The 23,996-nt window shown below is 39.1% G+C and overlaps 1 pseudogene; it reads left to right on the forward strand.

Annotated features, from left to right (window-relative positions):
• Nucleotides 1-4,348: 4,348 nt before the first annotated feature.
• The window catches only part of LOC112857251 (ribonuclease MRP subunit p24 pseudogene), a 54,309-nt pseudogene continuing 34,661 nt past the window's right edge, over nt 4,349-23,996 (forward strand).

A 23,996-nucleotide genomic window follows, 5' to 3' on the forward strand; every position in this document is an offset into this window, starting at 1 on the left:
TACGGCTTCAGTATAGGGAAAGATTTTTTTTTAATGTTTGTTTGTTTTTAAGAGAGAGAGACAGAGTACTAGCCAAGAAGGGGCAGAGATAGAGAGGAAGACCCAGAATCTGAAGCAGGCTCCTGGCTAATCAACTAAGCCACCCAGGTGCCCCAGGAAAGATTTATTTTTTTAACAAGACACTAAAAACCCCAACCAGAAAGCAAAAGATTGATACCTAAGAATATCTTAAAATCAAGAACTATTCTTCCTCAAAAAATAACATAAAGGAAAAAAATAAGACCAGAGAAGAAATGAAAAAAACAAATCACAGAATAGGGGAAAAAACTGTATATCCGTAACTAACAACTAGCTAATGTCAAGAACATCTAAGAAAATTATACAAATTGGTAAGAAAAAGACAAAAAAAAATGTATGAGGAAAAAATGGGCAAAAGACATTAACAAGCATTTTTCACAAAAGGAAACACAAGTGGCTGATACTCATATAAGATGATCAACCTCACTAGTAATCAAGGAAATGCACAGTAAAACCACAATAATTTTATGTCACTAGATAGGCAAAAATATGGGAGCCTGATGATTCCAGGGCCTGGCAAGAATATCAAAGAATGAGATATTATACATTGCTAATGGAGACAGAAGGTCTACATCTCACATAGTGGTACAAGTGTTGTGTTTTTTTTAAAGGACAAGGTAATAAAATTTCAGGATGTTTATTACTTTTGTCTGGGAACAAAGGAGAATGCATCCCAAAGAGATTTTTTAAAATAAACTCTTATTTATATGCTTTACATATATAATGGAATACTACTTGGCAATGAGAAAGAATGAAATCATGCCATTTGCTGCAAAGTGGATGGAACTGAAAGGTATTATGCTGAGTGAAATAAGTCAGTCAGAAAAGGACAGATATCATATGTTTTCACTCATGTGGATCATGAGAAATTTAACAGAATTCCATAGGGGGAAGGGAAGGGAAAAAATAGTTACAAACAGAGAGGGAGGGAGGCAAACCATAAGAGACTCTTAAATACAGAGAACCAACTGAGGGTGGATGGAGGGGTGGGGGAGAGGGGAAAATGGTTGATGGGCACTGAGGAGGGCACTTGTTGGGGTCAACATTGGGTGCTGTATGTAAGCCAGTTTGACAACAAATTATATCTAAAAATGAATGAATGAATGGATGGATGAATGAATGAATAAGTAAATAAATAAATAAATAAATAAATAAATAAATAAATAAATAAAACTCTTCTTTATTTTGATAGCAAAAGGTTAAAAATCCAAGTGTTTATAAGCCGCATTTGCACACACTTAAAACCAGAGGTGGTAGAAAACATCCCTGGGGTGGCACAGGGTACATGTTTCTTGGCTGAGTAGACACCAGCAGGAGGGAACTAGCCCCCCTTTACAGTATCCTGATAAATACTTTTACCCCAGGAACTCACCCCCTCTGCAAGCCAAGGATGAGAAGGAAGCAAAAGGTCTACAGTCAAGGTTACATGCGAATACTACCCACATAAGTGACACAAGCAAGATCCCTCGTGCTCACTCTAGAGTCTTACAGTTCAAATGGCTATAAAAATCAAGCTGTCATAGTTCTGGTCAATGGGAATGCCAGACCCAGTGGAGCTCAATTGTTGGGGGAAAAGGGAAAAAGAAATGTCACGATGTATACATAAAGATGCTGTAATGATTGCAGGTGGGCAAGAAGGATAGAGATTATGGCATCCAACTGTGATCAATTTCATCCCACTAACCAATCCTTGCCTTTGGCACCAGAGCCATTTTATACTTCACTGCTCTCCTTTATTTTTAGTTGGAGCACCTGTAAAACTAGGCACCACATCTAAATTTTTGTTCCATTTTGTTTTCTTATTTTAAAAGTTAGGGTTTGGGAGCATATCTGAATCCCATTTCAATGTCAACTCTTTAATAGCAAATGGAAATTTGTGGGATGCAGAAATGAACCACATAGAGTTCTTCCCTGCAAACCACTTATAAGGTTTAGCAGAGAATGCTGACAAGTTCTAGTAACCCAATTATTGAATGAGGTATCCTAGAAATTTATGTGGGGCCAGGGAGGAGTACCCAGGAGATAAGGTCAAGTCTATCTATAAAACTTGAGCTGGGAAAGATGGAAATAGCAATAAAAAGAAAGCAAAGTCTGAAAGCCAAAAATACAAGCCACTAACGTGGAATCTGCCCTGACATTAGGGATTACTAAAAATTTCCTGTGCCTTTCCTGGGAGTTATTTCTGTCAAAATATTAACTATATTATCTATTCTTCTGGATCCTAAATCCAACAAAAAAATTATTTTTATGACTTAAACCTGAGTGATCTTACTCTGTGCTGAATGAATGAATCCAGTGAAATTAACAAATGGTATCTTTCATGTATCAGGCACTGGACTAAAGACACAAAACAAACAAGGTATGGTCCCTGTCCTTAAGAAAAAAATAGGTGTATTTTTTCTTAAGGAAATAATCGTACAATTAAGTAACAAATGTACTTGTAGGAATTATATGGCTTGTAAAAGACAAAGGAAAGAGTAGGCCATAGGATTCATAATTATTCTAAATCTTTTAATGTTTTGACTTATTTTTGAGAGAGAGAACGGGGAAAGGGCAAAGAGAGAGAGAGAGAGGGAGGGAAGGAAGGAGGGAGACACAGAATCCGAAGCAGACTCCAGGCTCGGAACTGTCAGCTAAGAGCCCAACATGCAGGGCTCAAACTCACAAACCTTGAGATCATGACCTGGGCCAAAGTCCAAAACTTAACTGACTGACCGAGCCACTCAGGCGCCCCCCTGATTCATAATTATTTTAAACAATGCCCTGTAATTCATAGTTAACTTCCAGTGGAAAGGGGCAATATGAGAGCTGGCTACCAACATGCACACTGTGCACGTGCACACCCACACAGCGCACACATACACTCAAATTTAAAACCTCCATATGACCCACCAAAGCACCTCCCAAATGTTACTTATATTTGAACCTGTTTCCTAATGATTATGTTCCAATGTATTTCACTGAATATATACTCCTATAATGGTAGGTCCCCAAACATAATTTATTTCAAGTTTTATTTTTAATGTTCCAGAAGCAGCAGGGGGCAATCTAACGTAGGAAACATGCTGTGGAATTGGTGAAAGATAAAGCAAGGTTACATCTAGAGCGAGTTAAAAAAAATCTCCACTTTGCTGAATACAAAATATAGCATATAGGGAAAACGGAAATATACATTGGAGAGAACAAATCCAGGTCAGTAAAATAACAGAAGGTGAAAGATCCACTCTGGGATAAAATAAGATGAAACAAAATGCAATAAATATAAAATAAAATTTAAAAACTCTCATACAGGCTAAGAGAAATCTATGAAGGCATATAGACATCCTGGATTTTTGTTCTAACTTTGCCTGCAGGCACTTCAGAGCCCAAATAACTGCAGATCTGGGAATAACAGGTGTTTATTGATTTCTTTGTGATTTTTCTCCTTTTTATTTCTTTTTTTTTTCCCTGTGGTAGTAGAACAGAAAGACATATGTATTCCATATGTAACACTTTAGAAAATGAAAGGCAACAGAAACACTTAACAGATGTGGAGAGTAGGGACCCACTTTCCCCAATACAGCTTAATGTCAACATGCCTACGGCTTTCTCTATATTTTTCTTAAAAAGAAAAGGGACCAAAAGTTCCTAAAAAACATTAACTGACAAGAATCTTGAATGTTAGCATGGGTATCTATGCTAACCAGAAAGCAACAAGTATACATTTCTTTCTCAGTTTGATTCTTATTTTTAAAAGACTTAGGGAAAAGACCATACAATCATTACAGGGCTATCAATAGTTTGGTTTTACTTGCTTTTGAGGATTAAAGAACTAACCCATATCCAAAAACACCCATTTTTCTAAACCCTTGAGTTGAGCCACAAAATCACCAAATCAAGTTTGATTTCCTTTGATATGTACAGAAAAGTTCAAGAAACAAGAATGTATTCTCTTTATGACAAATCATCAACCATAATCTAGCTATCTTTTTATTTATATGCAGGCTTCAGCCCCACACGTTCATCAAATCAGGATGGGTTCCTCTTCCATTTCAAGTAACTAATAATGTTTAAGGGACAAAAAAGGGAAATGTACCAAAATAAAATATGTGTATTTTTATTTTTTCCCCGATTTCAGAAAAACTTCATAAACTCTCCGGGGACAGAATTTAATTTTAAAAGCAAGGGAAATTACAACTGGTCAAAGGATAAAATGTAGTGGAGCAGTAAAAAAAAAAAAAAAAAATGTAGGAGAAATTCAAATTTCAACTCTGCTGATGCTTGACACAAGATGAGGAGGTTTGGAGTAGAGGAGGGACGGGGGCCTACGGAGGAAGAAGATGGGATTTTCTCAATGCGGTTTGGGAGGCCAACAGAGAACTGAGCAAGAAGACTCATCATAAAGAAGAGGGACGTATCGGAGTGGGCAGAGATAAACAGACATAAAAAAAAAGAAAGAAGAGAAGAGTATGAGGGGTCCTGTGAAGTCTGCAGAAAGCCCCATGGTTCCAAAGATGAAGCAAACTTCTCTGGGGAAAGAAACTGCTTAAATATTCCTACATCTGTCAGATGGTGAACTTGGGAAGCAAATAAACTACAGGGGAGACTAATGGCAGACTGTGCTAAACAGCAGTGAAAAACTACAGTGTCCTGTGAGGAAGAATTCATTGTTGAAGAATTACAGTTTCATAAGGACCCAGACTTTTTTTTTTTTTTCAAAGGCTGTGGCAGCTGCAGTCTGCAGATGTAGTTGAAAAAAACACCCCGAGCAGGAGGTACATTCCCCTACGGCAAGACCATATTTTCTATAGCAATAATCCTATGTCCATAAAAGGAACAAGAGAAAGAAAGACAGAGAGAACAAGAGACGGATACAATCTCATTCAAGGGAGAAGCCAGGGTCATACAAGCATTACACAAAGAAATATGCAGGGGCCCTTGTTGATTATTATTTTAAATGTTGATAGAGGTTCTTTTTATATCCACCAGCTTGCATTTGGGGATCGATGGAAAATTCTAGTATATTAGGGGAGCAAAAGCAAAGAACACTGGGCTCACTGATTTAAATGTGTGCATGCATACATAAACACACACACACACACACACACACACACACACACACACACACACTTCCTCATCTGGCTACAGCTGCTTAAAAAAAACAAAAAGTCTCCTTCAAATTGTTTGCTACCACTCCAATATCCTGTACAGACCTGAACATTTGTGTGTTTTTCTGCGTCTCCTAAGTTACCTGTTACCTGATGCATGCCCAGTATGAAACATTTTTAAATGAGTTAGTCTTTATTGAATTATGATTTCCAGCAGACACTAATAACACAATTCAAATTGCCCTGGCAGACAAGAAGTTTTAGAGTGCTGGGATGTAACTGAGTTTTTAAGATTATCTCGAAGAGCCACCCACCAAGTGTGTGTAGTAACGGGGTAGCGCTTGATGAAATACTTCAGATAGTTAATTAGATTTGCCAAGAAAAAAAAAATCCATCGTTGAGTCAACACTCTAGGAGACAGAGATGATGAAGAACTGTTATTGGCACACTCAGGGTAGAGTCAAAAGTAAAGCTTAACAAAATAAAGTTTTTGGATTTCCGACACGCTGTCTCTGTAGTCGACACAATGCAATTAGCAACACATCAAAAGCAGAGGAAAGCAACTTCTACCACATGATTTCTTTTTCCTCAAGAATTTCTCTGGCTTGCTTAAAAGGCGTTTTGCAAGGAAGAAGAGAGACACTTGGATTCTATCTGGGGTTGCATTGCCTATGAACACCTGCAAACTGATTTCGCTCTGTTTTGTTAACCATTTATTTTGTCTTTACCGGATTTTCAAAGGGAAATGTGATAATCCCACTGTTCTTCAGATGCTCAACAGGGTGTTTCATCTAATAAAGCCAGTGCAATGGAATGGATTAAAGCAACATGAAGCATTCATAATTTGGGATCTGTGAAAGAATGTTAACATCCGGGCACTATGAGCTCCATCTTAAAAATGTTATTGGCAGGATAAAAGTGGAGTGTCTAACATCTGCTTCTCTCCTTTAAGCATCTTCCTAGTGATATCACTTATGTGAGGCCAGGACAAGATGGGCTGCTGGGGCATCCTTCACTGCATCTTTGGGGATTGTGCTCCATCATTAAAAAAAAAAAAGGAAAAATATCCCTTTATGTCGTATAGTAATCATCTGGCAGAAATATCAAAGAGTAGAAATAAAGACATGAAATTTTTAAAAGAGACTTTTTAGTTGAAAATTATGAGGGTTTTTTTTTTCTCCAAGAACTTGAAAGCTATCTTCTAATAAGACTTGATAGAAATTACTCATGCTTTTAAAAAATAAACCAGTGTCTCCCAAACATGTTTTGCAGTAGGACATGTCTCCTTGGCTGCAAAATGTATGTTATACCTCCCTGATTTGATGCCCATTTTTTAATGCGTGGAGCTTTTCATATTGCTGGGAAGAAAATAAAGTAATAGCTACCATTAATCTCTGCACCACTCATTTGAGAAGTGATTGGCTTATATCAAGCTAATTTAACTACCACAAGATGCAGACAAGTGATGTGCAGTAGAAATGCGTCACCCAAATATTAATTTTAAATTTTCTAGAAGCCACATCAAAAAAAGTAAAAACAAAAGACAGATACTATCTTTGTACATTTCATATTATATGTAACATATAATGGGTAGCTACCACACTAAAAAGCTCCGCCCCCCAAAGATGAAGAAACTGGAAGAAGGATGTCAGGTGGGCACAGAATAACGTGTTAACCAGGAAGGTGTGGCAGCAAATAGGTGACAAGCCTCCCCATCTTGGCCCCCCCTTCTTTCTGTCCTTCTCTCCAACTATGGAAGATTCCCAAAGCTCAATCCTTTACCCACTGCTCTCTCTTTAGACTCTTTCTCAATGTAAATTGAATTATTTGTTCATTTATTCATTCAACTCACCTTTAGTGAATGTGGACAATGTGCTCAGTACAGTGCTAGGTACCAGGGTTATAAAGTAAGATAAATCTTCGCCCTTATAGTAGTATGGCAGAGCACATAAGTAAGCCAATGCATATTCATCACCTAATGTGGTCAGTTAGCATCCTGGTGGAGGATTCTAATATGAATGCATTTGTGCATTTGAGTTCATGCATGATGAGGAGGGATAGGAGAAAGAGGGGGGAAGGTGGCTGACAGCTCAAAAGTTACCTCCTCAGAAAGACCTCTGTTGACCAATAAATATAAAGTAGAAATCCAGGATGCCTGGGTGGCCCCGTTAGTTAAGCGTTTGCCTCCGGCTCAAGTCATGATCTTGCAGTTGGTGAGTTTGAGCCCCGCATTAGTCTCTCTTGCTGTCCGCTTCAGATCTTCTGTCCCCCTCCTCTCTCTGCCCCTCCCCTGCTCATTCTCTCTCTTTCTCAAAAATAAATAAATAAATAAACTTTAAAGTAGAAATCCTCGCCTACCTCCTGTCACTTTCTATTACCTCATCTTTTTATCTTTGGAGCATGTATCACCATCTGAAATTCCTAGTGATTCATGTTTTGCTTATCATTTGTCTTCCTTCCTAGAAGGTAAGTTCCATGACAGTAGGGACCTTGTGGGTCTTTTTGTTGTTTTTTTTTTTAAGTTTATTTATTTATTTTGAGAGAGAGAGAGCACGCGAACATGGTGGAGTAACAGAGAGAGGGAGGGAGACAGAGGGAGAGAAACCCAAGGAGGCACGACACTGTCAGTGCAGAGCCTGGTGCGGGGGCCCAAACTCACAAAATGTGAGATCATGACCTGAGGCGAAATTAAGAGTCAATCACTTAACCGACTGAGCCACCCAGGTGCCCCAGGACCTTGTGGGTCTTATCCATCCTGTGCCTGACAGAGTAGGTAATAAGTTAGTAATGTGGCATCCACCCATCCATCCCTGGATCTCTAATCATACTGCTACCAACCAGGCATCTCATTTCAAAAGTTACTATAACCCTTTCTATATAATAAAAAATGCCATGCTTTCTAGTTTATCTAAACAACACCAGGTTAAACCACCTCAAACAATGATCTCATTACATCAGCTCCCTCTTCAAAAATGCACTATTTTAGGAAAAACTCCAGATACCCTTATTGGGGCAATCAAACCTTTCTGTACTCTGGTAATCAGGCTTTTCTCTAATCTGGCCACTTCACAACTTCCCTTATTTACACTGCAAAAAAAAGAGGATCCCTTTCCAGAGGTATGGAGAAATTAAAGGATGTCTTAAACTATTTTCCTCCTCCTATCAACTCATCAGCAGAAACATAAAAAGGCATTCTCTTCTCCTCTCCTGGCTGCATTCCAGGAGGATAATTGGTCCAAGCATCTTTGATGTCCAGCCTTATTTTCCCAAGTGAAAACTTGTTCCCAAAGAGCAGGTTCCATGGATGGCAGCACCTCGTAGGTACAAGACCTCAGATGCCAGTAGCTTTGTGGAAATCCATGACTCACACTCAGTGCCACAGCCAAGCTTGATATGGACACCACCAGGAGAGCTAATCTATTAAATGGCCCTAGCGCACGGTCTCATAGTAGTACCTCAGGTGAACCTGCTCAGAGATGTGTATCTTTTTTGTAGTAGATGCACAAGCCCTGGGCTCACCCCAAGGGAAATTGTATAAAAATTGATACTAAACCTTATACCAACCACTGATAGTGGAGAGCCTGATTTGACATGAAATAAGCCATCCTATTATGGACATGAAATAAGCCATCCTATTATAGTTACTACTAAACAAGTCACAAACACTCTCAAAATCTAGAGTTTTTCCCCTAATTCCTTTCCCTCTTTGCCCCTGAAATGCTTGGCCATTTCAGAACAATCAAGCTTACTATCTTGTTGGAATGAGAGCACACAGGGGATGGATACTGCTTTATTTATTTTATTTATTTTTTGGTGAGTCAAACATACAAGAAAAAAAGGACACTAATAGTCCAGTTTCAACAATTTCCTGACTCATTAGAAGACCCCACATCAAGTACAAGAGTAAGAATTAACTTTTAAAAATTTTCAAGCTGAAAATATAGAGGGTTAGGCTATTAATCCTACTAACATCCCACTCTTTGAGGTTTATGCTCCAAGTACAGCACTAAATACAGATTTATTCACAGAAGTATATTTAGGAGAAGGGACTCTGACAAAAATGTTCTTGATTTCAGCCTCTATAAAATCAATAGAAGAGACTAGATCATTTTTAAACAGTTTTCTAATTTTCTTCTACTCACTCCAGACTCCGGACCCCAGAGGAAAGAATCTAAGCATTTATTACCTATTCTGTTAATTATTATTCTTAATTAAATAACACCTTTAAGAAGTACTTAACCACTGAGTGCATGTCTTGCCTCCTTAATTAGAAGTCCCTCAAGCATAATTCAACAAAAATATAGAAGTATCCACTGGGTTCAAGGCATAATATAAGGACAGATTTCTCCCTAGGTGGTTGGCACATTACTTGACATTTAGTAGCAGTCACTTTCGATATGAAAGATTTCTCAAGATTTCTTTGTCCCATTGCAGCATTTTTGAGTTTGTTTTTTTCATATGGGCAGGATACCTGTTGTAATGTATGCACAGACTTGGAGGGGATCCAGAAAACAAATGAACACATCTGCCATCCTGCAATTTCTCTGGAGTCTTCTGAAATCCGTGAAATGTGGTAGAAATCACTGCCAGTTATTCTCTTTATTTTTCTGTGAACAAAACCAATCTTTCTCAGGCTCTACTATGGAGGAGTGCAGTACTCTTGTTTCTGCTTAAATGCTCCTTGGGAAAATACTAGGCAGGCACTGTCCCGGTATGGAAAGAGGCCCTGAGCAGGCTAGGAGTTCAGCACAGGCCATTTACATGGAAGGTAATCTCAGGAAGCACAACGGAGGAATGAGAAAAATGAGATGGGAAGAGAAAAGCCAACCAAAAAAAGATGTGTTAACAAGAGGCTATTGCCATAGGCAACCAGCACTCAGTCCCAGTGGACACTCTCTGAGCTGCCATGTGAATCAGAAGTGTCCCTCCAAAGGGAGCCTGGGTGGCTCAGTTGATTAAATGTCCAACTTCTGCTCATGATCTCATGGGGTTCGTGAGTGAGCCCCACGTTGGGCTCTGTGCTGACAGCTCAGAGCCTGGAGCCTGGTTCAGATTCTGCGTCTCCCTCTCTGCACCCCTCCCCTCCTCATGCTCTCTGTCTCTCTCAAAAATAAACATTTAAAAAGTTTTAAAAAGAAGTCTCCCTCTGACATAATAGCAAAAATAAAATATTGGGACTACATCAAAATAAAAAGGTTTTGCACACCAAAGAAAACAACAAACCTAAAAGACAGTCTACTGAATGGGAGAAGATATTTGCAAATGACATATCCAATAAAGGGCTATCATCCAAAACACAGAACTGATACAACTCAACACTCAAAAAACAACCCAATTTCAAAATGGGCAGAAGACATCAACAGACGTTTCTCCAAAGAAGACATACAGATGGCCAACAGAACATGAAAAGATGCTCATCATCACTCATCACCAGGGAAACGCAAATCAAAACTACAATAAGGTATCACTTCACACCTGTCAGAATGGCTAATATCAACAACACAAGAAACAAGTGTTGGCAAGGATGTGGAGAGAAAGGAACCCCTGTGCACTGTTGGTGGGAATGCCAACCGGTGTAGCCACTGTGGAAAACAGTATCAAAATTCCTCAAAACCTTAAAAATAGAACTATCAGGGGCAACTGGGTGGCTGTCAGTTGGGCATCTGACTTTGGCTCAGGTCATGATCTTACAGCTCGTGGGTTTAAGACCTATGTCAGGCTCTGTGCTGAAAGCTCAGAGCCTGGAGCCTGCTTCAGGTTCTGTGTCGCCGTCTCTCTCTGCCTCTCTCCCACTGACACCCTGTCTCTCCTTCAAAAATAGACAAACGTTTTTTTAGGGGCGCCTGGGTGGCGCAGTCGGTTAAGCGTCCGACTTCAGCCAGGTCACGATCTCGCGGTCCGGGAGTTCGAGCCCCGCGTCGGGCTCTGGGCTGATGGCTCAGAGCCTGGAGCCTGTTTCCGATTCTGTGTCTCCCTCTCTCTCTGCCCCTCCCCCGTTCATGCTCTGTCTCTCTCTGTCCCAAAAATAAATAAACGTTGAAAAAAAAATTAAAAAAAAAAAATAGACAAACATTTTTAAAAAATTAAAAATACAACTACCCTAAAGGTGCCTGGGTGGCTCAGTCAGTTAAGCATCAACTCTTAATTTTGGCTCAGGTCATCATCTCACGGTTGGTGAGTTAGAGCCCAGCATCGACTCCATGCTGGCAGTAGGGAGCCTTCTTAGGATTCTCTCTCTCTCTCTATCTCTCTCTCTCTGCCCTTTCCCAGCTCACTCTCACTCTCTCTCTAAAATAAATAAATAACTTTAAAAAAATAGAACTATCCTACAATCCAGTAATCACTGTACTGGGTATTTACCAAAAAAAAAAAACCAGGAACACTAATTCAAAAGGATATATGCACCCTTATGTTTATTGTGGCATTATTTACAAGAGTCAAATTATGGAAAGAGCCCAAGTGTCCATCAACAGATGAATGGATAAAGAAGGTAGGTGTTTATTAGTATGTGCATGTATATGAATATTATTCATCCATAAAAAAGAATGAAATCTTTCCCTGTGCAACATGAATGGAGCCAGAGAGTATAATGCTAAGTAAAATAAGTCAGTCAGAGAAAGACAAATACCCTATGATTTGACTCATATGTGGAATTTAAGACACAAAACAAACAAAGGGGTGGGGGAGAGACAAACCAAAACACACACTGTTAACTACAGAGATCAAACAGAGGGTTACCACAGGGGAGGTACGTATGAGGATGGATAATTAAGAATGCACTTATCATAATGAGCACTGAATAATGTATAGAATTGTTGAATCACTATATTGTATACTTGAAATTAATGTTACATTGTTTGTTGACTATACTGGAATTAAAATAAAAAACTTATGGGGCGCCTGGGTGGCTCAGTTGGTTAAGCGACTGACTCTTTCTTGGTTTCAGCTCAGGTCATGATTTCACAGTTTATGAGATTGAGCCCTGCATCTGGCTCTGCACTGACACTGTGGAGCCTGCTTGAGGTTCTCTCTCTCTCTCTCTCTGCTCCTCCCCCCACGCATGCTCTCTCTCTCTCTCTCAAAGTAAATAACTTCTAAAAAAACACTTCATTTAAAATAAAGTGTCCTTCCAAAGGATGGGAAGGCTAGAGAATATATTCATGAACTCCCATCTCCCGGGAGCTAAGGGTTGCTATTGCATATTTTTGTTTTCTGAAATATTGTTCACATTTTCTTCATATCATGAGCTATCTTTGTTGTATTTTAATGAATACTTTAATAGAAGGTTAAATCCCCAGCTTCTGGACAGCCTAGTTCAGCACTTCCCAAAGGAAGAGAAGCAGAAACACAGGACTAGAAACGGAAGCTGCCACAATGCATAGAAACTATGGACACAGTAGCCCCAAGTGGGCTCAGTTGTAAGCCAAGTAAACAGGAGGCAGAACATTAATTTTACCTGCTACATGAACAAATTCATCCATCTATCTTAACTGCCATCATCAGGCCAGCAGCTCCAGAAACCTAGTTTCTACTCATGGTCCTATTAGCATTTTCTGATTGATTGAAGATTTATGTCAATTTACATCCATCTTAGGCATACAATAATGTAAAGGCTATCATATAATACAACAAGGTAGCAGGGGGCTTAGAGATGTGACTGAGCTTTCATGTTTATTAGGGTTTGGGTCAGGGGTCACAAACTCAAATGCCTTCCATGGTTTTGGCTTTATGACCATCATAAACAGGGATAAAGCCTCAATGAGAGTAATCCTGATGGCGCAAGGTAGAGTTCCCAGCTGGCAAGGGGTAAAATGTTGGGACCAGAGGGTCTTTCCAAAGGCATATGGAGTTCTGGAGCATCTATTTAACTCCTGGTGACTCCAGTCATTCAACTGCCAGTTACTGTCTACAGCACACCAGAAACCGTGCTGGATACTAATAATATAGCTATATTCCTGATCCCTTGCCCTGGGGGAATCATGGCCTATGGAGGGAATGCTAATAAAAATAGAATCCTTCACCAACCCTGAAGTCTATTCCTGAAAATCCACTTCACAGTAGAATTGACATGTAAGAAGCCTTATACAAGTTTATGGAAAAACAGGGTCAAAAGCCTGAGTTAACCTACGGGAAACTTTATAAACATCGCATGCTACTTCTAATTGTTCATATTTAATCATCACTTACTATAGGTCAGGAACAATATAAAGTGCCTTTCATACATTCTCATTTAATTCTCCCAACAACCTATTTTACTGATAAGGAAACCGACTCTAGAGAGGTTTGGCAATTTGTGCAAAGCCGTTCACCTAGCAGATGAGTCAAAATTTAAATCAGATAATCCAACTACAGAGCCAACACTCATTATGACAAACCTACAGAACTTTAAAGTAGAGCAAAGGTAGCACATGAAATGAAGAGGATATGAACAATATTTCTCAGAGCAAAAGTACATACTCATGGCTGCTTTACTATTAATTTCTGGTATAAAACCAACCACTTCAAAAGTTAAGCTAAACATTAATTACTTCTCCCAACTCTGATCTGGGCTGGCTCAGCCAGGGATAATGATGTGGCATGGCCTCACTTATGTCTGTGGCCTCCACTGCATGGCTTAGATGATTGGAGGTCACTCCACATCATCTCTCTAATCCTCTAAGAGGCTAGCTGGGCTTGTTTACATAGTGGCAGAAGGGTCTTCAATGACTAGAGCATGTAAGTTCTAATTACAAGTACTTTTCCAGCCTCTACACAGTATTTGCTATTATCGCATTGGCCAAATCAAGTCCCATGACCAAGACTAGAGTCCAGACAGGAGTAGACCCAGTGAGGCAAGAATACCTTGAGGGCAATGTGTAATTTCTACAGAAGCTCTATGCTCTCATTTCATTTTGCTTTCTTGCAGATGCATAAACTAAGAGGAACTATCTTCTATGTCAGTCACTTGCCCATATGGTTGATTCCTTTCTCACTGTATGACTCAAAATAAATTCTTTCTTCCCAGGCCACAAAGCAAGGGAGCTGCAAAGTAACTAGATTAAGAATATATTGGGGCGCCTGGGTGGCTCAGTCGGTTAAGCATCTGACTTCAGCTCAGGTCACGATCTCGCGGTCCGTGAGTTCAAGCCCCACGTCAGGCTCTGGGCTGATGGCCCAGAGCCTGGAGCCTGCTTCTGATTCTGTGTCTCCCTCTCTCTCTGCCCCTCCCCCGTTCATGCTCTGCCTCTCTCTGTCTCAAAAATAAATAAACATTAAAAAAATAAATTAAAAAAAAGAATATGATGAAGAGTAGGAGTAGGAATAGGAATAGGAGGAGGAGGAGAAAAAAGAAGAGGAAGAAAAGCAGCAGCAGCCACCACCACCACCTTGAGTAATGCTACTTAACCTTGCCAGCATGGCAGAGTATCTCTGAACCTCCCTCCCCTCACTCTCAGGAATTGCACACCCCTGCTACTTCCCTGTCCTTCCTCCCACAGCATCAGGGATGCTGTCACAAGACCCAGAATTTTGCGTGTTCTAATTGTTATTGCACCAGCTTCTATCCCAACTCTTGGTTCCCACGTTTTCAAATACCAGCAACAGAAATGACTCACAGTTCACATATACTAGAAGTAAAATTCTCACAGTTGATAAGAGTGATATGGAAATAGAACTCATATACTAGGATTTTCCAAAGGGAAATGGGGAAGAAAGCATGCATGACTCATGTAGGGGCAAGGTGGAGAAGCTGTTAGATATGCTGGGGGAAGGGAGCTAGGAATCCCTCAGGTAGATTTCACGTCATAGGTGAAATGAGTCACATCAATGTGTGACTTTGGCCAGTGATGCCTCTCTGTGTGTCTTCTCATTTGACTAGAGATAATCAATAATAGGAGATAGCACACTGTAAGCACTTACCCCAGTCCCTGGAAAATGTAAGATAGGCAACAAATACTAGTAACCACAATATTTGAGTCTAACTGCATATTGGTTCACAGTGAATGTTCCTCTAATTCACTCAGTGTCAAAAGAAACTTGATGGTGAGCTTCCAGCCTCTTCCCAGACTGTTCACGAGCCATGGTGAGTACCTGGACATCTCTGCCAAGGTCCCTAAGCCCAGGTCTACCTCCACCCAACATCTTACGAGGCTAAGGGGAATCTCTCTCCCCATTCTTTCTTTCTCATCCCCTGGCATACTCTGAGTACATCCATTTTAGGAAAACAAAAACTAGAACGAAACTATTAATGTTTTTGTATAAATATAAACATATAAATAAATGTATACATACATATATACACATATATATACTTATTGCTTTCTGCCTATAACTCCAACCTTCACTGAGGCAAAGGAAAACAGAGGTCTGGCTACCATGCCCACAGGATGCAGGGAAAAGTTTGGAGCTAATCAAAGACATACTGATTTCTCAAATTATATTACTTCCCAGGACATGCCAAGGAGTTTGGATGTCCTCCCATGCATGACCCAGATGATCACTGAAATGTATACGTGGGGCACTGACACAAGCAGATTCATTTTAGAAAACTAATATTTGCAGCAAGCAATAGGCTGGAATAGTGTCTAGAAAAGTGGTGTTCAAGGTGGGATCCTCAAACCACACCATCGGCATCACCTTGGAACTTGTTAGAAATACAGTTCTCAGGGGGCGCCTGGGTAGATCAGCTGGTTAAGCATCTGACTCCTGATTTCAGCTCAGGTCATGATCTCACCGTTCATCGGATCAAGCCCTATATTGGGCTCTGTGCTGACAGAGCAGTGCCTGCTTGGGATCTTCTCTCTCCCCCTCTCCCTCTCTGCCCCTCGCCCATGGATGTGTGCATGCATGCTCCTGCTCTCTCTCTCTCTCTCAAAATAAATCAACTTTTTTTTTTAAAAGTCAGATAATAACAAGTGTTGACAAATATGTGAAGAAATCAGAACCTTCCTACACTGCTGGTGGGAATGCAAAATGGTGCATCCACTTTGGAAGATAGTCTAGCAGTTCTTCAAAAGGTTAAACAAAAAGTTACCAGATGACCCAGAAATTCTACCCCTATGTAGAATCTCCCGCCCAAGAGAATTAAAAACATATATCCACACAAGAACATGTACCAAAATGTTCACAGCAGCATTATGCACAATAGCCAAAAGGTGAAAACAACCCAAATGCCCATCAATTGATGAATGGATAAAAGAAATGCAGTATATTCATACAGTGGAAAATTAGCCAGCCATAATAAATGAAACAGGGATACATGCCACAACATGGATACACCTTAAAAACATGCTAAGACCAAGAAGCTAGTCACCGAAGACCACATATTATATGACTTCATCATATGCAATGTCCAGAAGAGGCAAATCCAAAGAGAAAGTAGAGTCACTTATAACTAGCAGTGGCAGGAAGAGGAGGGACAAGAATCCGGGTTGGTTGGGGGGGGGGGGGTCAGGTGACAGTCAAAACAGACAGGGTTTCTTTTGTGTGGTAAACGTTTCTTAAAATGACTGTGGCCATGCATCTGTGATTCATGTATCTGTGAATATACTAAAACCTATTGAACTTTGCATCCTATATGTGAACTCCATCTCAATAAAGCTATGAAAGAGAGAAGAAAGAAAGAAAATAGGGTAACCAAAACAAACTTTGAACAAAGATTTAGTGACAGATACCCAGAAAATTTAGCCAACAAACAAGCAAAAAAAAAAAGGACAATTATCATCTGTAGGAAAGCAAAAACCCCTTGGCCCCAAGAAGGAAATCAAGCTGTACAACATTAAAAGCTCAGTTGATAACAATATTTATGTAATCAAAATAATACATACATTAAAATTTAACCAAAAAGTATGGCATAACTGTATTTGGAAAATAAAAAAAAGCCAAGTGTGACAGTATAGGATGGTGAGTAGAATAGTATAAAAAGACTCAAAATTCCTCATCTTCCTGCTACAAAGTCAAGGATAATGTCTGAAGGTAGGGAGCAAGTAATAGCAATGTATACAGATCATTTAGAAGAAAAATTCTGAACAAAATATCCCAAAGTGTTGGAAGCAGCTGCTTTTGAGAGGGGCAACTAGGGAATGGACAGTGATATACAACTGACCAAATTTATAATTCCAAAACTATAGAGCTATCCAGACCCTTAAAAACCATATTCATTGTATGCTGGAAATCCGAGTAGAAGCCATAACTAATGGTTTGATTAACATCTAATTGGAAAAACAAAAACATAAAAAAAAAAAAAAACCCATAGAGCATCCAGTGATGATCACACATGAAATCATCAGGAAAAAAAAATCACCTAACCATTTTCTCCTATGTATCTACCAGGGATTTGCTATTCCAAGCTTGTTGCTTTGTAATGACTACTTTGGGAGGCTTAATCCAGAAGGCACAGGACTACCAAAATTAACCCATTTTTCAGATACTACCTGCATACACCAGCTACCTCTGAGGACAAAAATCATGAATATGTCTGAAATTCATGCTAAGATTTAGCCACCACAAACTTTCCTTGCTTACCAGAGCATGAATCTCATGAGGCCATCCAAATAAGAATAAATTAAAGAACCTGACAAGTGCCTAAATGTCAGATTAAATTTCATAATATTAATACCCAGTACTCATTTCAAGTTTGAAAGAGAGTAAATATCCTTCATTGCAACTCACAGGAGAAATTTCTCATCACAAGCGATGATTTTCTATCACTTGTGCACAGCCATAAATTTTCATAATACTATCAACCCTTTAAGGTGATACAGCGTTTAATTTAAGAAACTTATGTCCTACAAGGCTGGAAAAATTCTCAAACTCACCTTTCAAAGGTCTTTCTTTTCCCCTGGCAGACAAGAGGATAAAACAGTTTTTTTTTTTTTTTCCTCTTCCTGGCTTTGAAATAGGCTACTATCTACTTAGTTTCTCCTAGAGGTAAGAGCTCACTGCCAGTCGTCCAGCTATGGAAACAGATTTACATGGGAGCAAGTCTTAGTATGTTTCATGACTCAATGCAAGGTGGAAATGGTACAGATGACAGCAATAACTATCAGCAGTTAGTTCTTTCCCCCCTTTTGCAGGTGGAGAAAGACAAATGAAAAATTAAATTACTGCATTCGGATTAGTTCTGGTGAGTTTATCCATCAAGAATTGATCCAATTAGATGAAACTCTCCTGGTTAGCTTGAGTTAGTTACAGTTTGGAAATCAGAAGACAAATTAGTTACTTTCATCTAAAGCAATGAAATGATCATTTGGGCATTAAATTGAAAAAATGGTTAGAGAAGGCTGCACTTATTCACTCTAAATAGGTTCATATCCTAATTAGCTTCAACTAACAGTTCAAAATCAGATTTATGACAAGGGTTTCAGAGATGTAAATGAATACTGGGGAAAATTCTTGCGGAAAGCACTTCTGTCATCTGTTGGCAATTGGAGAAGCATTCTTTCCAATCACAGGTGCTCCAACTTTACCAAGGATCAGAATCATCCAGGGGCTTGTTAAAATACACAAGACTGGACCCTATGCCCTGAATTTCTGATTAGGTAGGTCTGAGGTGGGGCTGGAAAAGTTGCATTTCTAACAGGTATCCCAGGTGATAGTGAAATAGCTACTCTGTAGAACATTGAGAAATACCATTTTAGATACACACCTATCTTGGGTTAATAATTTTGTTCAAGTAAAATGAGCTTTTGAAGTAAGTCACAGGAGTGATTTACTTTAATATCCTTTATTAGACAACTACACTTTCATTAGCTTAAGAGACAGTGATAGAATACTCAATATTTGTCTTAAACATTGTTTAAAATCCTTATTTCGAAATGTCATTTTTAAAAATTGTTTTAAGGAAGTGAGTCGTCATTTAATTAACATAGATCTTTGGAAATGGAGACAAATAGAGATCAAAACTGGAAAACCGTGTTATTTAGTAATTAACATCTAGTTATGAATTGCACATTTATTATAATGAAAACAATGAATTCAGATTATGTTTGCGACCAGGAGTATCGCTGCTGGTGCTTATGACTGGCTGAATGATCATCTGTTCTCTTCCATAATGAAAAGAAATTATGATTATTCAAATATTGTACTTGTGGAATAATCACTGTAACTCTTGAAGCTTGCAAACTGTGACATTTACATGCTGAATTAGTATTCAAATCGAGTCTTTCAAGAAGTAAATTAACTCTCTCCAACCACTACACATCTGTATTTAAGAAATTGCCTCCAGGCAAATTTTAGTGACTATTTACCACAATGTAAGTTCAGTGGTTAGTTGTACTTGAGATATGAATAACTGAACCTAGCAGAAATACATGAAACACCCCATCAACTCACAAGGCATTTTTCAGTAAAAACAAATCATTTTACTAACTTAGCAATATGTTTTGAATCAGGTCTATTTTTACTTGTAATTTAATTCCCCATTAAAAGAAAGACAAAGAGAAAAACCCATTTCTGAATAGAAACTGTACATTCTTATTACTTAAGAGTTCAGCCCATCTAAACTAAAAACTGGTTTTTTCTTCTTCTCTTATCTTTTTATTTCCAAAGCCCTATTCTGACTTTTCCAGACTATTCCATGACCTCCATTTATATTCAAGGACTGCCTTGAATCATTTGGAGTATGGTCTCTTTACACAAACAAACTAAGGAAATTCTGCTATTTTGAGATTGATTATAAAGATTGATGACATAACAAAATTATTAAAGGCTTGTGGTTCTTGTTCTGCTTTGACTTTGGTTTTACGAACCTGACACACCTGTATAACAAAGAACCACCTGGAGAAAGCATTACTAAATGAAGAAGCTAAAGAGGGAACCCAGGGAGGGGATGTGCTTTCATGTTTTTTTCTACAGTGAATATACAATCCAACATACTAGCATTTTAACATGTAAGCAGCGCAAAGGATTTCACATGTGTATACATACATATACATATGCACAACCACACACACTGGACTGTCCACAAATTTCCAGCATTGTAACTGCCTTATATCCTCTAAGCTTAAGCAAGCATTATGGATTTTTTTTTAATTTTTTTAATGTTTATTTATTATTGACAGAGAGAGAGACAGACAGAGCATGAGTGGGGGAGGGGCAGAGAGAGAGGGAGACACAGAATCTGAAACAGGCTCCAGGCTCTGAGCTGTTAGCACAGAGCCCGACATGTGGCTGGAACTCATGAATTGTGAGACCTTGACCTGAGCCGAAGTCTGACGCTCAACTAACTGAGCCACCCTGGCGCCCCGCATTATTCTTAATTTTTAAACGGAAACACTATCTTCTGAAAATTATGAATTGTTTTAACTGCTTTGACTACATATATAAAATCAGTAAGAGTTTCTATTTCCAGCCAAGACTGAGTAATTGAGACTGGATTTATCCTCCCACCTGAAACAATCATAAACGGGACACAACGTGTGAAGCAAGAGTGTTCAAGACATTGGACACCAGACAACAAAGGACAGTGATCCCTGAGAAATGGGAGACAGGGTAAGCCCTACAACTGCCCCAGCTAGGTACCAAGAGAGAGTTTCCAGGCCACGGTGCATGAACAGGAGAATCCAGGAACATCCCAGTGAAGCCCTCAGTTGAAGAGATACAGCCAAAAACCTGGGGAGGCCAAGCAGGCTCTAGAATGCTAGAGGCGAGAGCTGGCCAGAGACGGGATTTCAGAGATCTCCAGAGGCTCTCCTCAAGCGGTCATTAGAGAACTGACCAGCACATGGTGTAAGAAAACTATCCTCACACCATAGCTGAGGAAGAACCATCTGAAGGATTAGAAGGAACAAAACTTGGACCTCACCGAGTCAACAATGCCTGTTCACATCAGCCAAACTGGGAAATCTCCTAAATCAAGGGGTTTTGGGCAGAGTATTCAGAGGATCTTGCTTCAGTCATGGAGAACAGTTAGACTAGACTAAATGTAACACTGGTCCTGCCTCACAAATCTGAAAAGCAACACCCAAAAGGATTAAACAACCTTTAATAATTAACGGTTTCTGAAAACCAACCTCAAGAATATATAAAATTAAAAATAGAAATTCCATACAATCCAGTAATTCCACTACTAGCTATTTGCCTCAAGAAAATGAAAACACTAATCCAAACAGATATATGCACCCCTATGTTTACTGTAGCATTAGTTTTAATAGCCAAGATATGGAGGCAACCCAAGTGTCCATCGACAGATGGTTGAGGAAGATGCGTCTGTACGGAATGGATTATTACTCAGCCATAAAAAAATGAGATGTAGCCATTTGCAACAACATGAATGTGGCTAGAGGGTATAATGTTAAGTGAAATAAGACAGAGAAAGACAAATACAGTATGATTTCACTTATATGTGGAATCTAAACAACATAACAAATGAATTGACAAAAACAAAAAAAGCAGAAACAGACCCATAAATAGAGAAACTGGTGGTTGCCAGGGAGGGAGGGTAGGTGGAGATGGACAAGAGAGGCAAATGGGGGGTGGAAAGCAAAGGCTTTCAGTTAAGGAACAAATAAATCACAGGGATGAAAGGTACAGCATAGGGCATGTAGTCAATGGTATTGTAACAATGTTGTATGGTGACAGATGGCAACTACACTTGTGGTGAATAGAACATAATGTATAGAACTGATGAATCACTATGTTGTGCACCTGAAACTAATATAACATTCTATGTCAACTATACTTCACTGAACTTAAAAAAAAAATGTCAGAGAAAGTATATAGAAATGCAAAAATATCCAGCACTCAACAAAGTAAAATTTACAATGCCTACATCCATAAAAAAAATTCTTTTTACCAGGCATGTAAAGGAAACAGGACCCAGGGGAGCCTGGGTGGCTCATTCGGTTAAGTGTCCAACTTCAGCTCAGGTCATGATCTCACCGTTGTGGGTTCGAGCCCTGCGTACAGCTCCATGCTGATAACTCAGAGTATGGAGCCTGCTTCAGATTCTGTGTCTCCCTCTCTCTCTCTCTGCTCCTCCCCTGCCGACACTCTGTCTTTCTCTCTCAAAAATAAATAAACGTAAAAAAAGTTATACAAAAAGAAAACACGACCCATAATGAAGAGAAAGCCAATCAAGTTAAACCAACCCGTAACTAAAATCAGTGGGAAATGCTTTCTGTGTGGCAACAACAATTGAGTCTAAACTGAGATTAAATTCTCATGAGAGCGCCAGCACCCAACTCAGTTGCACAGCCCAAAATTTTCTTTTTGAAAAAGTAATAAAAATCACTAGTATATCAATACTGTGCATAATGCATATGATTTTACATAATGCATATGATCCTACACCTTGGAAAATAGAAGAACCGCCAAAAAAAGGGACAATTACAATCAAAATGGCAAATGTTGGAAGAGCTGCTTCAAATTACTGCTGACCAACACACTCTGGGATGACTCACAATGGCCAGTGCTTCCTGAGACACCTGCCACTCTGCTCACCTGTGATGTGCTATCAACTCAAGCAAAAAAGTGCAGGCTGTTTCTCCCTCTAGAGATAGTATGCACACTGGACCACTAATTAAGCACTAATTAAGAGCGTCTGGGGTCATAGCTGCTTAGAAATAGGCAATCATGATCTTCCTCATGCTCACATTTCCTTCACTATTAAACAGCATCACTAGTGACAAATATGTTTTCCTTTGTGTTTTACATTTCCCCCACATCACTGGTTCTCAAACTGTGTCTAGCATGCATCAGCATAGGAGCGCTTGTAAAAACACCGATAACTGGGTCCAGCCCCAAAGCTTCTGATGCAGCAGATGTGTGGCAGGGTGAAGGGGTCCTCAGGAACTTGGAGTATCTAACAAGTTCCCAAGTGATACTGATGCTGCCACGCTGGGAACACATTTTGAGAACTGCACTCAGTAATATGTAGCGTTTCTGATCGATTGAATCTGGACTTACAGGAGGGACTCAAGCACCAAAATTTTTAGTAACACTGGAATCTTCCATGGTTATATTCATTAAGTTGAAAAGGGGAGGAAAATATGCAAATATTCCCAATTTCAAAATTAAAGTTGCAGCGACAAGCTGATGATTCAGATCTCTTCTGTCTGTGGTCTCCCATTCACTCACCCCTATCGGGTTATGGAGGCTAAGTAGGATGTTGTATTGGAAGAGCTAAAAGGAGCACCAGACTGAGATGCTATGCTTGGATAAGGAGTATCTTTGTTACAGATCTCATTCTCAGTCCAAAATAACATGTATCTTGGAGAAGCCTGAGGTTCCACAGGCTAGGATCTCCCAAGGATTTCTTGAAAAAAAAAAAAAATAAATAAACTCTACCAACTTACTGTCTTTTATATTAACCCAGGACCTACAGGATTAACAACTACCATATTTTATCAAATCTGACATTCATCAAATCACGACCTTAAGCAGCATCAAGAAAGAAAAAAAAAAATGCTACAAACTATGATACACACCTTCAATTTTAAGTTTCCTTTGGATTTTGAAAATGTGCAAATATGATCTTACAATCAATAAAACCCAGTAATAAAAAAATGTGCGCTGGCCTTGGGAACATTTGGGATCATTTCTTCATGTGCTACCATGCTTCATTATAGCAGTTAACATGCTGATTGTTTAAGGCTATGGCGGGGGGGGGGGGGGTCTATATGAAATCAAAGGAAGAAATTCCATCGAGTCTACAGATTTTTTTTTAATGGAGAACATTTTTAAACTTTTTATTCTGCAATAATTTTAAGTTTAAATTTGCAGGACCAGTATAAAAAGATTCCATAAAAAGTTTTTCCTTAAACATTTTTTTGTATTTTATCCAACATTACTTGATTTTTATTTTTTTATATTAAATATAATTTATTGTCAAATTTGTTTCCATAAAACACCCAG

This window comes from Puma concolor, chromosome E2 (assembly GCF_028749965.1).
Source record: "Puma concolor isolate L17-30 chromosome E2, mPumCon1.1.hap2, whole genome shotgun sequence".
NCBI lineage: Eukaryota > Metazoa > Chordata > Mammalia > Carnivora > Felidae > Puma > Puma concolor.